Consider the following 14,353-nt stretch of genomic DNA (forward strand, 5'->3'; position numbering starts at 1 on the left):
ATTAGTATTAAACACTGCCACTGATCTCACCAGACAGTCTCCATGAGCCGAGAAAACTGACAAGCTCATACTGGTGAACACATGTTTTTTGGAACTAATTTTCACACAAAATCTTAAGTGTCATTGCCAAGCAATATTGCCAAATTATTTATTTTAGGAGACGGTTTCTTTTCCAGAGAATGCCTATCCAAGCACCAAAACTTGGATGGTCATAATTTATCTGCTGCATGGTGGCGGTCCAGGGCGAAAGTGGACAGAGTGTCCCTGAAGCAAAAGCCCACCATGCTTCAGGGCTGCAAAACGAAAATCTCCTCCGTTCACACTTTTGCTTCCTGCCATAGAAGAGCGAAAAGATGTGCCGTCAAGAGCATAAGAAACCTGCTGGGGTGAGTAACTGGCACCTGCTTCCCATTCTCAAGTGGAGCCGGCATTTTCTCGCTGGGTGTGCTTCCTGGTGAGGAAGGGCCAGCGAAGCAGCTGCCTCACACGGAGCGAGGAAAGGACACTTCCGTCTTTATTATGGGCAGCATCCTATTCAGCCCGGTAGTCGTGCGTGGGTCGCGTTAGGCTGAAAACTGTTTTTATTTATTTATTTATTTATTTTGTTTTTTAACCTTGCAGACCTCAGGGATCCCTGGACTCTGTGGTCCACACTTCGGGAACTGCCAGACGGGGCGCGCTCCAGTCCACTCCTTGGTTATCTGGGCTTGTCGGTGCGGCGCCCCGTTTCAGGGTAACTTGACCTTCCCCTTGAGCACGTCACATTGAGCTGAACACCGAGGTCGCCCACACCCGTTCTGATAGCACTTGCTCTGTTTCTGACTGTGCAGCCTGGCAAAGTTTGGCAAACATTTAGCAACCTCGGCCTTCCTCACCAGCAGATGAGTGGAAGTATCTAAGATATCTATTGTCAAGGACTGGTAGTTCCTAGCCTCTGCTTCTGACTCAGGGTGGAAAAAAAAAAAAAGTCCAGATACTCTCTCAGGCAGGCTCCTTTTTTCCTTGGGGTCAGTTCCCTACCTCTAAGGCAAGGGGTCACTAAGGTCGGGCTTAACAAAAACCCTGTTGCGTTTAAGGCTCCAAAAATAGCAAGCCAGGAATGAGGAAATCCAAGTAAACCAAGAAGAGCCGTGGACTAGGACCTTTGTCACCAGTTTCGCAACTAACCTTCAACTGCTCTTCAGGTGAAATGGCAGGATAGGGAGGAATTGAGGGGAAGGCCGGATCGGAGCAGTAGGAAGGCTGCCATCCGCAGCATCAGCGACGGCAGCCTTGCGGTTAACTTTACGTCTTTGAATCTATCGTCTTTACGCTTGTTTTTTTTTCTTTGTTTTGTTTTGTTTTTGTTCTTTTTGTTTTTTGTTTTTGTTTGTTTTTTTTGTCTTTCCTTTTCGATTGCTCAATCTACACATTTAAAGACAGGCCATGTTTTATGCAGGTGGCATGCCAGTCCAAGAGAGCCGAAACGGCAGCGTTCTTGTATCCCCATGATCATGGCAAGAAGTCCACGCACCTTATTTTATTGTAGAGAAGCCCACCCCAGCCCCCAACCATTGCCAAGCACTAAGTGAAAGGACTTGGGCCACACTCTAGTCCGGCTACTAGGGACCAACGTGCCAAGTGCCGTCATTCAAGCAAAGTCACTGTTCTTCGTGCTTCACAGGGAGAGAGAGCTGTGCCAGCGTGCACCCAGCCAGGACAAAGGCTGTACTTTTGTCCCTGCTAGAGTTAGTGGTAACTGCCAGGGAGGCTGGTCTGATTTGTAAAGAGGTTAAAAAATGGGCCTCGGGAACACAAACCGGGGAAGGTCTGGCTTGTGGCTGGCCCCCTTCTTATTAACAACGGAGCCCGGGTGCTTGGCAGGGAGAGACACTTAAATGCTGAGTGGGTTCTCCACACATTTTCTCAGCTCCTCTTATACCCGCTTTCCCCATTTATAAAAGACGAGATTTCCAGACAGTTACCGTAATTACAACAAGGTCTTGATTTGACGAACCTGTTTTTTTTTCCCCCATCTATCTGCTTTCATACACAATGAAAACAAATCACAATCAAGCTTCATGAGGGTAGGCCCATCAGATTCATCAAAAACCAGAGTCACGCAATTTTAAGGAGAATGCGATTCTCTTTCTTCTTCTTTTTTTAAATTCGGTTAAGAGTATATGGGAGGAACTCAGCCCCAGCCTGGCTAACATTATCATGCCTGGTCCCTCTGTTTGAGCTGTGCTGAGGGAGGAGACGGAATCCATCTCAGTGCTCCTGAAGGAAGCTCCCGTGTTTCTGGAACTGGCCACAGATCTGGTGGGTAACAAGGACAGCTCATGGACAAGGGCTCGTGTGGGAAGCAGTGAGGGGCCTAGAGCTACCTTCCTTCTTCCTTCTTCCCTCAGCCACAGGCAAGAGGACTGCTGTACATACCGGGAGGGGGGATGATTCATTTCTCATTAACCCTTTGGAGACTGTGCTTTAAACTAGCCGGTATCTTAGCAACCAAGCCACAGAGATTTTTTTTTTTTTTTTTTTTTTGCCACAGTCCTGGGAAATAGAGCTCCAAGAGCAAACAAGGGGAATGGTAGCTCTTCACACACGAACGACACTGTGCAAGGCTGAACAGTTATGAGGTACTGAAGTTGACATTTGGAGGTCTTTGTGGGTCAGGATTTCACGTAAGGATGTAGTGTTTTTTGTTTTTGTTTTTGTTTTTCTGATTGGCTGGGGTATTTTAAAACACAGTGCCCCAAAAAGCAAAGAATTGTTTTGTTTTAACGTCCCTTTCGTGTTGCTATGGCTTACACTAAGCTCTTCCAAAAGTCGTGTGTTTGAAGCACAAGCCCCAAACTCACAGGCTGATGGTATTTTGAGGTAAAAGTTATAAAAGAAGCAATTGCAGGTTACTGAGGGCATTGGTGGCACAGCTCCCCTGGTGTCATCTGTTTGTTGCTTTATAAGAAGACGTAGAGAGACTAGAGCTGGTGAGAGCTCCCTCTCTCGTCCTGCGATCGGGTGCTGGCTCCATGATATTGAACTCGCCAGCCTGCAATACTGCGAGCCGTATTCTGGGTTGGATGGGGTGCTGGGTTACAGCAATGAGAAACGGACTAACACACTTTTGTGGCTTAAAACTAAACACAGTTTCAGCCGGGCGTTGGTGCCGCACACCTTTAATCCCAGCGCTCGGGAGGCAGAGGCAGGCAGATCTCTGTGAGTTCAAGGCCAGCCTGGTCTACAGAGCAAGTTCCAGGACAGCCTCCAGAATAAGACAGAGAAACCCTGTCTCAAAAAAAAAAAAAAAAAAAAAAAACTAAACGCAGTTTCGAGTCTACGAGACTTTCTGCAGGACACAGAAAACTGACTGACGGACTGACTGCCAATGCTGATGGACAGCTTGAAATTTCCTGCTTTGCTGAGAAGTCTTCCCAAGGCTGACTTCCTTTGTGTACGATGTACTTGTCAAATATCTCCTTGGTTTGGGGCTAGCCTCCCGCTAATACTTCTTGCTACACGTCACTTCTCCTTATCTTCCGGAAGTGCCAGGCCCATGTCCGGTCTGCAGTGTCCTTTCACTCAGCCTCAGGTCAATTTCTACAGGTCTCTGACACGAGGGGACACAGGCATTGTAGGGAAAAGGGACCAGTCAAAGAAACACACCCTGAGCAGAGCCAAAGAAACACACTTTGGCCCTGCAACCACAACCAAAGAAATGTACCCTGACCCTAAAACCAGTGCCAAAGGAACACACTTTGTCCCTGGAATCAGAGTCAGTGAAAGAAATGTACCCTGGCCCTAAAATTGGAGCCAAAAGGCTAAAAAGGACCAGAGAAAGAAACACACTTTGGCCCCGAAACCAGAGCCAAATCTGACCCTAATCTTGTGTAAAAAAGTAACCAATCCCGGAGCAGAGCTCTAGCCAATCTGAGCTCAGCACTGAAATCAGACCAATCCCTACTCTGGAAAAAATTCCCCAACCCCAAGAATCCCTATATAAACCCTGTGTATGTTCAGCTTGGCTGGTCCAGCTGCCTTCCAATAAACCCTTTTGGGTGAGCTTCGGGTGAAGATCTTCTTTTGCAGCGTGGACAGAGCAGAGGCGACCCTGGGCAGAGCAGAGCAGAGCAGAGCAAGCAGCGCTGTAACACTTGCCCGGGAAACCTTCCTTGGCAGAGCAGAGTTGTTACACTCTGCTCCCGGCTGCTCCCGGCTCCCTGCTCTCCGCTCTCCAGGAGCAGAGCTGAACTGTAGCAACTTCGCCCGAGAAACCTCCTGCGGAGCAAAACTGCTACACTAGGCGAACATCCCCAGCTGGAAGACCCTGTCCTGCTGGAGCAGAGCTGATACACCGGAGAAGCCTTTCTCTGAGGCAAGGCTGTAAGCTGCCAAGCTTACTGCAACCTGTGGTGGTCCTTGGCTCCCGAGCTCCAGGATACCTTTCTACCTGAGCTGTGTAACACTCAGTATCCTTGGCTCCCGAGCTCCAGAATACCTGACCCACTCCTGTTCCATCCTGTCCTGACCCATCCCGACAAAACGCTTACAGGCATGCCGGGGACTTTAGAGCCCAGCTATGGTGCTAGCACATCCCGTGAATCAGGCCTCCATATTAACCACTCCGCGTGAGCCGCTGGTAGATCTTGGGTCTAACACCACGAAAATATCCCAGATCAGTCCGCTCATGTGACGGGGAATGTTCTTCTGTGTTTTATTTGGGGCTTAAGGGCCGCGAGACCTGCCAGGCCACACAGCTTACCCTACAAAATGGCGCTGGCAATGTACGGCACGAATTTCCACGTAAACCCGGTGAGAGCTTAAAAAGGGATTTTAGAAACAAAAGAACAGAGACAAGCTCGGCTTCTTGGTAGCAGCATTTTCTAGGGTGGGCTCTGTTTCGCTAGAGACAAGTAGAGACCTGCGCGGCTCCTTTAAGAGAGGTTTCCTGACTCAGTGCAATGGCAAAATAAATAAATAAATAAATAAAACCTCAGGGCTCTTTTAAGAGGCCCCACTACCAAACAGAAACGGTGTGTACAAGAAGCTGGGGGCAGCAATGCAGCAATGACCACTATGCTGCAGGGCAGATTTAGCTTTTACTCCTCAAGATTTAAGAGTCAAGGTGGTGAGCACAGTTCCCAGTTCCCAGTGCTGGCAGTAAACTTACACCTGCCATGTTGAAAAGCTAGGGGCTAAAACATCTTTAATACGAGCAATGCTATTTAGCAGATAAAAGATTCAGGGTCAGAAAAAGACAGACATATTCAGTAAAGACAGATTCAGATGAAGTAAAACCTCTAAAGGGTTTACACTGTATTTAAAAATACACATAGGCTTGTGAGAGAAGAGAAACAGGATAAAGTGGTTGAAAATAAAGAAAGAAATACAGTAGCTGGGCGTTGGTGGCACACCCCTTTAACACCAGCACTTGGGAGGCAGAGGCAAGTGGATCTCTATGATTTCAAGGCCAGCCTGGTCTACATAGTGAATTTCAGTACAGGCAAAAGTACAAATAAAAGTAAAAGAGAGAGAATAATAATAATAATAAAAAAGCCATGTTAGGATGGAAAATACACAGAGTCTGACACTGTATGTTATTGTGTTGTCATTAAATTGTTTGATTGCTGAGGGAAAAGCAACATCTGCTAACAGATATTTGATTATAAAAGCTGTTGGGTCAATTCAAGTTATCTGTTTTAAAAATGCCTTGACTTGCCGGGCGTTGGTGGCACACGCCTTTAATCCCAGCACTCAGGAGGCAGAGGCAGGCGGATCTCTGTGAGTTCGAGGCCAGCCTGGTCTACAAAGTGAGTTCCAGGACAGCCTCCAAAGCCACCGAGAAACCCTGTCTCGAAAAACCAAAAAAAAAAAATGCCTTGACTTAAAAATTTAAATTTAAGGACTTGTTACTTTGGAAAAGAGGTTTTAGTTTTGTTTCCACAGACAATGAAAATCTGTGGATTCCTTCCAGACTACTGTTGCTTAATCAAGCAAGACCCCCTGAAGCAATGGCCCAGGTGATCCCTCATCTAAAATGGCTGAGAGGATGCAGCCATGCAAGACTACTACAAGATTTGGCCAGGGTTCTGGGTTTTCTAAGGCTCCCCACCGTATTTCAGCAACCCCAAACAGCAGGAAGCAGTTTGGAGAGAACGATGCCCACATTCCCAAATATTGTTTATAAATGTTTGTTTTCATTTAAATGGGATTGATTATAAATGGTTAGTGATCACAGTCAATCTTCTAAAGAAAAAAACTGGGGGAAATGATATAGAAATGAATACTTTGCATTGATATGGATTTTCATTTATTGATATAAATGTAAGGCCAATTTTGTTATATGTATATTTCTTCTCTTGTTTAGGTATTGTGTTTATACAGATCTTTAAAAAAATGGAATGTATAATTAAATAAAGATTAGATATAGGCACCTATAATAGTAAAAACTTACATTAGTTAGGTTTTCTAGATATATTTGAGACGGACAGATAGTCTTCAAACCTTTCAAAGATCTACAGAAGATGGCATTTAAATGGTTTAGGGTTTTTCATGGCAGTGAGACACAACTGCTCCTGACAACACCAATTACGTCTGAGAGGAAGATGGGCATCAAAGAAACTCATTATGGAGTTTGCTTTCAACATGGACTGATTGATAATCTGAACATGCAGGACCCACAGGAAAGTGACAGCTGAACTTGATGGGAAAGTCCTGAACGGTTTCTGCTTCATGGAAGAGTCTGCCAGACATTCCACAGGAGACAGAGAAATATGACTGACAAACTCCAATGCAGGCAGACAGCTCAAAATTTCCTGCTTCACTAAGAAGTCAGCCAGAGCCGGGCGGTGGTGGCCCACGCCTTTAATCCCAGCACTCGGGAGGCAGAGGCAGGCGGATCTCTGTGAGTTCGAGGCCGGGCTGGACCGACAGCCTCCAAAACACATTGTGGCCAATGGGCTGAATGAAGATGGATGCCCCAACCTTACAGAGGAACTTCAGGAGACTAACCAGGCAGCGAGATGTCTCTGTCAATTCTAGTGTTTATATATTATCCTTCTGTGGTCTTTGACAGAGTTGAAGACAGATAGTTATGGTTTTCCTTAGTTATGATAAAAGATAAGTTACATATAAGACTTTAGACTCACAAAGATAGGATAGATGGTAGAGTATTTTTAATTTTGCTAAATGTTAATGGACTAAATATTGTTAACTATAGTTGTTATTTGATAACTTTTGTTATAGATCTTACTATGTTAACGTTAAAACTCTTTTTATTTAGACAGAAAAGAGGAGGCGATGGGGAATGTTCTTCTGTGTTTATGTTTCTTTTATTGGTTAATGAGTAAAACATTGATTGGCTAATTGGCCGGACAGGAAGTGACGTAGCTGGGAAGAATCAGGATATAAGTAAGGACAAACAGGAAATCACTCTCTTCTCTGCAGAGACACTGAGCAGTCATCATGTAGCAGGCAAAGGAGTTGTGGGTTCAGCATTGCGCGGTAATCCCAGACCAAGTGGAAATACTTAGATTGATAGAAATTGGTTAATAATTAAGACAGAGCTAGCCAGCAAGAAGCCCAAGCCAATGGCCAACAGTTTCATAATTAATATAGCGTCTGTGTGCTTCTTTGGGGCAAGGCAGCTGCAGAACCAGGTGGAAATTCCACAAGACTCATGTAAGTATTTTTAAAACTATTCGGTTTCTGGGCTGCTGAGATCAGGTAAAGATGCTTGCTACCACAAGTCCAGCAGCATGAATTCAACCCCTGGAACACATATAAATGCAGAGGAGGGAAATAACTCCATAAAAACAGACAGACACACACACACACACACACACACACACACACACACACATTAAATTTAAAAAACTATCTTGTTTCTGACAAGCCCCTATCTCCACATTCACTGAAATTCTCTCTTGATCGCACTAGGTGAACATTCCCTGTCAATCTCAGCCACTATATCTCCGTTTCCCCATGACCCATATTAATATTGCATTTCCTAAGTGATGAAGCTTTTCCCGAATGTTGGGAACCATGGCATGCTTGGGGTCAGACTGGCCATTGCTGTGGAGAGAGGGCTGAGGGCTACCACAGCTGTGACAGCCACTTGTGATGAGTTACACAGAAACTGAGTCTCCAGCAGGTGGGTCAATTCACATCCCTCGGTGCTACACAGAAGGCTCTTCCCAGTCTGGAAAAACTGGGCACAGGCAGTAGCCGAGAAGCCTTCCAAGAGCAGCAGCTGGCACAGTGCCTCTCCGTGAAACAGTTTGTCCAGGGGCGAGCACACTTCCGGCAGTGTCTAGCACCCCTGACTATCTGGGTCCTGTCTGTCACACAGGACTGAGCTGCCCCAGATCTAAACCAGTGTCTGCTTCTTCTTAGAGTTGGACTGAGCCCCATCTGGATCTGGCAGCCGCCCCCTCACCAGCTCTGGCCGGCCTCTCCCCACACACAATGAGAGGATGCTGAGCACTTCCAGGCATTGATGGTCACTGCAGGCAGTCCCAGCCCATGCATTTTCACAATAGCCATGCAATTCCAGGCTGAGATGGAATGAGCCTGTAAAACAGGCAAGGAAGAGACTCCTGGGCTCTCCTATTACCACCCAGGACTCCGCCTCCCCAAGTCAAGACTCCGCCTCCCTGAGTCACCTCACCCTCAAGAGTGGGGCCTCACCCTCTAGTTTCCTGCCTAGGACTCAGCTGCAATGACCTGCAGTTCCCAGGAGAGTCCCCTTAGGCCACCAAGGCTGTTTTATTTACGCACACAGCTCGCAGACGAAGTGATACGTGAGGCGTGGAGATTGCCAATAAAAAGGACATGTGACATCAGTATCCCTTATTGCCATTTTCGTCTCAGCTGTCCCCTTCATCATCGTCACTAACCAGCTCTCCTTAGCATGCAGAGGATGCAGGAGGGTGGTGTCGGAGGGTTGAAATTGCATCACCACCCCTTCTGGTTGGACTTCTGTTTTACAGTTACCTTCAATTCAAGGGAACACATTCCTGAAGGATTTTTTTATTTTAAATGTGTACCTAGTCAGTAAGAAAATCAGTGTCACAGTAGCTAGTGGTCACCATCCAGGTGGGTAAGGAGGAAGTGGGAAGCGTGGCAGCATGTATGAGTGCCCGTCGGCTTCTTACCGGTCTCCACGCGGGCTGTTCCCCTTCCGCACCACGGATAACCATCTGTACTGCACACAGCCATCGCAAGAGCTGCCCCAAGTGGAACACCACTGCCAGACACTGTTCTTGGACGTACTCTGCTCTGGACCATCCTGCCCACTTGGGATCGGTGATCTCTGGCTGCCTGCCTTTCCCGGCGACACCTCCCAAGACGGATCGTGTTTCAGACTAGTAACTCCTTAAATATCCTTCCTGCTGACCCTTTCCCAAGGTCTGGATGCTGTCACCTAAGCAACCAGCACAACAAAGATGCAATGGCGCCTGGGAGTTCAAGCATCAGGGTGTGAAGGTTTAAGTTCTGGCAGCAGCTAGAGAAATGACCTCTGTGTAAAGGTGACTCGCAGCAATGTCAGCCTCTACATCGGCACCTATTGGCAAATGTCCAAGAGGTAGCACCCTGAGCCATGCGTGAATCCGATAAAGATAATGCTGTACTGAGCACATGTGTGTATCTGTGTGTCACCTTAATGCACATTTTCCTTACTATTTCTTTGATTGTTGAGACAGAGTCCCCTCCTGCATCTCAGAGTAGACTCAAACCTGCGATTCTCCTGCCTCTGCGTTACGGTGTCTGGTTCATCCCCTCATTATTCAGGAAACAGAAATAGACTATGACCTGTGCTACAAGAGCAAATGTGACTCTTGTTATCCAACTGAAAGTGGAAACTTTTAATTACGGCATTCTGGAAATTTCCAGAAACCACTGAAGGGTGTCAGCCCTCGCTGAAACTAGGCAGCTCCTCATTTCTCCAGTGACGACAGTATGGTGGTGACCCACGATGATAAAGTAGGCAATCTGGACTTCCCCAGAGATATGTCACTCCTCGAAGAAAGTTACAGTGATATAAAGGCAGGGACCCCACCAGGCACCTGGGCTTGTGTGAACTGAGACACATAATGGGATTGGAATATGAACCCAACTTCAAAGGCTTTAAAAGGAGAAAATAAAATAAAATATAAATAATATAATATATTATAATATAAACACTGGTAAGTTTTGCATAAACATACGCCAGACTATTTTGTATATATGAGGCAAAAATGTAGTACATAATTAAAACAATTTTTAATCTGTTTCCTTTTACTGCCGCAAAGTAGCTAGAAGAAGGTTTAAATCACATTTGTGATTGTGCTGTGGTCCTGTTGGACAACGCTAGTTTGTAACTACTTCAAAATATCTGGTGGTTTCAATCAGGTGTGCGTTTTTTGTTTGTTTTGTGTTTTTGGTTTTTGTTGTTTGTTTTTTCCAGACAAGGTTTCTCTGTACAGCTTTGGCTGCCCTGGAACTTTCCACCAGGGTGGCCTCCAGCTCAGAGACCTGCCTGCTCCTGTCTTCTGAGTACTGGGATTAAATGCATGTGCCACCACTCCTCAACCCAGCTTTTTACTTAGTACCTTATTAAAATAAGAACGACTTTTCTGAATCTTACAACTTTTAATGGAATTATACCCGTTGTTATTTCTTATGTGACTGCAAATAAGAGGCTTGAGGAGGGATTCTGGGATCTTCTCAGCTGTACTGTTGTGTGACACTGAACTTGGTGAAAAGGCTACCTGGATACTTCTAGATCCCAAGTTCCAGCTGGGGGCTTGTGCAGCAGAAGCAGTTTAGCCTTGTTACCGGGTCCTGTTCCTAGATCATGGGAGGCCCCTGTTTCAGAGGTGGGCGCTGTGGGTCTGGCCCCAGGGTATCAGCCGGGTGTTTGCAGGCTGGAACTGGTCACTCTTGTGACTGGCTTTTCCATTTGCGGCAGAAAAGGAATACTCCTTCACCGAAGACATCAGAGGGTTGCGATGCAGGAGGGGGAGACGCACCAAAGACTGTGGGGTGTGAAATAAGACCTCTTCAACAGGAGAGCAACAGGAGAACACGGTTCTGAACTAAATAAAAAACTATCAACTCAATTAAGAAAGACAGACAGGCTTTTGACGGTAAATGAAATTTCCACAGGCTGTGATTTTTTTTTCTTTCTAAAAACCCACATTTATCTCAAAAAGAAACAAGCAGAAACCCCACCCAGTACTCAGGGCTGTGAAAGCCGCCCTCTCTGTGACACGCTGCTTCGCTGTCTGCGTGTGCTGTGGCCTGCAATTATTTAATGTTCACTTGTATAAATGGACCAGCATGTAAACCTGTTTATGAGGGGCGTGGCTCAAGTTAATAATGGGCTTTTTTTTTTTTAATGGTTGGACTGAGGATTCTACTCTTCTTGGTGACTCAAGATGCAGCAGCTGACAGCAGACTTTCCCGGCTTCCAGGCCCTTGTTCTACAAGAACACCGGGTCGAATGATGAGCACCCTTGCTGTCATACAAGCTCCAGGAAGCAAGAGGAAGGGAGGTAGATGCCTCCCCTGGGATGTTTTCATTCCCAAACAGGAAGTACGTTTGCCAGCGAGCACAGGAAGCGAGGTCCCGCAGATAGGGAGCAGACTGAGAAGTCTGAAGACACCTCTGAGGGAGGAAGGATATCCCATCATGTTGACCCAGGGCCTCGCGCTGTCATGGCTCTCCTCAGGCCTACCAGTGCACAGAGGGAAACCAAAGGCAAAACCATTTGAGATTAGGCACCTTTACCCTTAAAATGACTATATTATCCAGAAACAAGCCAAGCCAAGTTTAAAGTTCTGCTGGTCCTGTTCCCAGCCCTGCACGCTCCTCCAACCGGTGCCCTCATTATCCTCTGTGGCCGTCCTTGGCTTCTGTTTTCTCCATTCCACATCCTCTCTTTCTCCTCTCTTCACCAACACACTTCTCCAGAGAGAGAGAGGAATCACACCTCCCTTCCTCCGTATCCACTTCCTAGTCCTGCTTTCGTGAGGCGGAAACCACACACACACACACACACACACACACACACACACATACATGCACGCATGCACGCACGCACGCACACACAGAGACAGACAGAGAGAGCAAGAGACAGAGATGCAGTCTTCCAAGACCAGCTTCAGAGAGAGATGTCCTTGTAGAAGTTCCTCACACCCTCCCGGTGGTTGAGCCCAGAGAACACCAGTGCCTCCGTCTTTCCGAAATCTCTACCCCTGGCAACCCTCCTTCTTCTCGAGTCCCAGAAACTGTTCTTTCTGTGGGTCCTGCTGAATTTCTGAGGCTGTTTGTCACTCCCTTGCTTGGGTTTCTCTTCTCCCTCCTGTCCTCTCAGGCTGGCATTCCCTCACGGTCGCCTGCAGTCTTCCCTTCCGTGACATGCATGGCAGGTTGTGGTACGCACACACACACCTGGCCCTTGGGGACGTCACGGCACGCACCATCGACCTGACTGTCCTCTCGGGTCTCCTTCCTCTCTCTCTCCATTAAAGGTAACCTCCCATTGTATTGGATGTGATGGCTTACAGGATTAGACAAACAGAAAGAAACCGGAAGAATGAAGGTTCCGAGGGAACCCGTAAGTGGTCTGTGGGGAGGGATCAAAGCAGGCAGAGATATGGAGTCCTCTAGAAGTGTTAGGGTGGATGTTCCACCCAAGCTCCCCTCCCCCATCTCCCTCCAAACCCTACTGCATCTCAGAAAACCTGCCAAAGATGACCCCCCCCAGAGATGCTGGAGACCACTCCCACAGGGTATTTAAACTGCCCCTCAGAGAACAGACTCATGGTTTTTCTGGTCTCCCTTTCCCATCTCCTCTCTGGGGAGCTGGAAGGCCAAGCCGGGAACGCTGTATGCATTAAACGTGGACCTTTTCCTAATTCGGTTTGATCTGGACTGATTCGGATTGCTGCATCTGCGGGGAGGCGTATCGGTGTACAGAAACTTTTCAAGAAGGTCTACGGAGATGTTTACGTCCACCATGTCCAAGACTACATCAAAGGACCGGAGTGCTTGTGGAGTCTCTTTCTGGGGCTTAGTTCTAAGACTGAAGCAAGCAGGAGATACTCAGAGCATACCAGGGTGTTGGCTATGGACTTCTGCACCTCAATGCTGCTGGACATTCTCCCCAGGGCCCTGCAAGCAACTTAACCTCAAAGGGCAGCCATGGTCCCCTCGGCTTTCACAATGCCCAAATTCTATGCTTGCTGTCATGGTCATGTCTATTGCACACTTTACACCCCACGGCCGCAGCTAGGAATGCCCTTCCTGCTCTCAGATCACTGTTGCTCTCCTCTTCATCATCTCTTGCTGGTAAACAAGTCTAAGCTAAGGGTCCCAGGGAGACCAAGTGTCCATAAAAGGGTTACTGAGGGGTGTTCTGTTGGAGGGGTTGTTTACACAGGTGTGGACAAGATTAAGGGAGCTCAGAAGGGTGAAGGATGTCATCTGGTCCTTCATCTGAAATCTTTAAGAACAGACAGCTCGACGGGCACAGAGATTGTACTGGTGGCTCCCCAGTGCTGGAGGGCTGTGACTGGGTGCCAGGTCTCCTTTTTTTAAGATTAAAGCGTTGTAACGTCGATCATAGTGATGGTTATTAGACTCCCCATGCTCCAGAAAACACCGCTATCATGCTTTGTGGGTTAAGTTTCGGTAAAGCAAATAGGCGCTTTTATTTATTTTATTTTATTTTAAAGGGGACAACTAGAATTAGCTAGTGCGGGAAGCTGGAGGCTTTGGGGCTTACTGCCAGTGGGAGGGGCCAGAGGCGTGGAACCTAGAGCCCAATTGGCTCTGAGGGTCTCCTGGCAAGGCTGGGGCCAGGAATGAATACAGCTACTGCCTGGCCTGATGCTCTTTTGAGGCTGGGATCAAACAGAACCAAGACAGCCTTGCTGGGCACAGGGCAGGTGGGGCAGGCTGGAGGACCAGCAAGCCTTGCTGGAATTACTGGAATATGCAGTCCCCCTCCCTCCTTTGTCCTCAGAACTTGCCTCAGTGAGCTCCTCCTTAGAGCAATTTTGTGCTGTGAAATCTTGCACGGCCTGTCAAGCACAGTGTCCCTCGATTCAAGATCCCTGGGGGACTCAGAGCTACAAGGGCGGCCTCGGCCTGTTTATGCACTTCTTTGACCTTTGCTGGCCCTCAGTGAGTAACCTTGTATGTTGTCGCTAAGAAAATCAGGGTCACAACAGTGGGCCCACCATCCGGGAGAGTGAAGAAGGAAGTGGGGGGGGGGACCCAACAGTATCCAGTGCCTGCTTCGTACTGGTTCGTATTTGCCGGTGTCACCTGCAATTGCAGGAGCTGCCGCACGCGGAACGCTACCAGACACTGGCCGTGTGT

The sequence above is a fragment of the Mesocricetus auratus genome, unplaced genomic scaffold, assembly GCF_017639785.1.
Source record: "Mesocricetus auratus isolate SY011 unplaced genomic scaffold, BCM_Maur_2.0 Super-Scaffold_100018, whole genome shotgun sequence".
NCBI classification, from domain to species: Eukaryota; Metazoa; Chordata; class Mammalia; order Rodentia; family Cricetidae; genus Mesocricetus; species Mesocricetus auratus.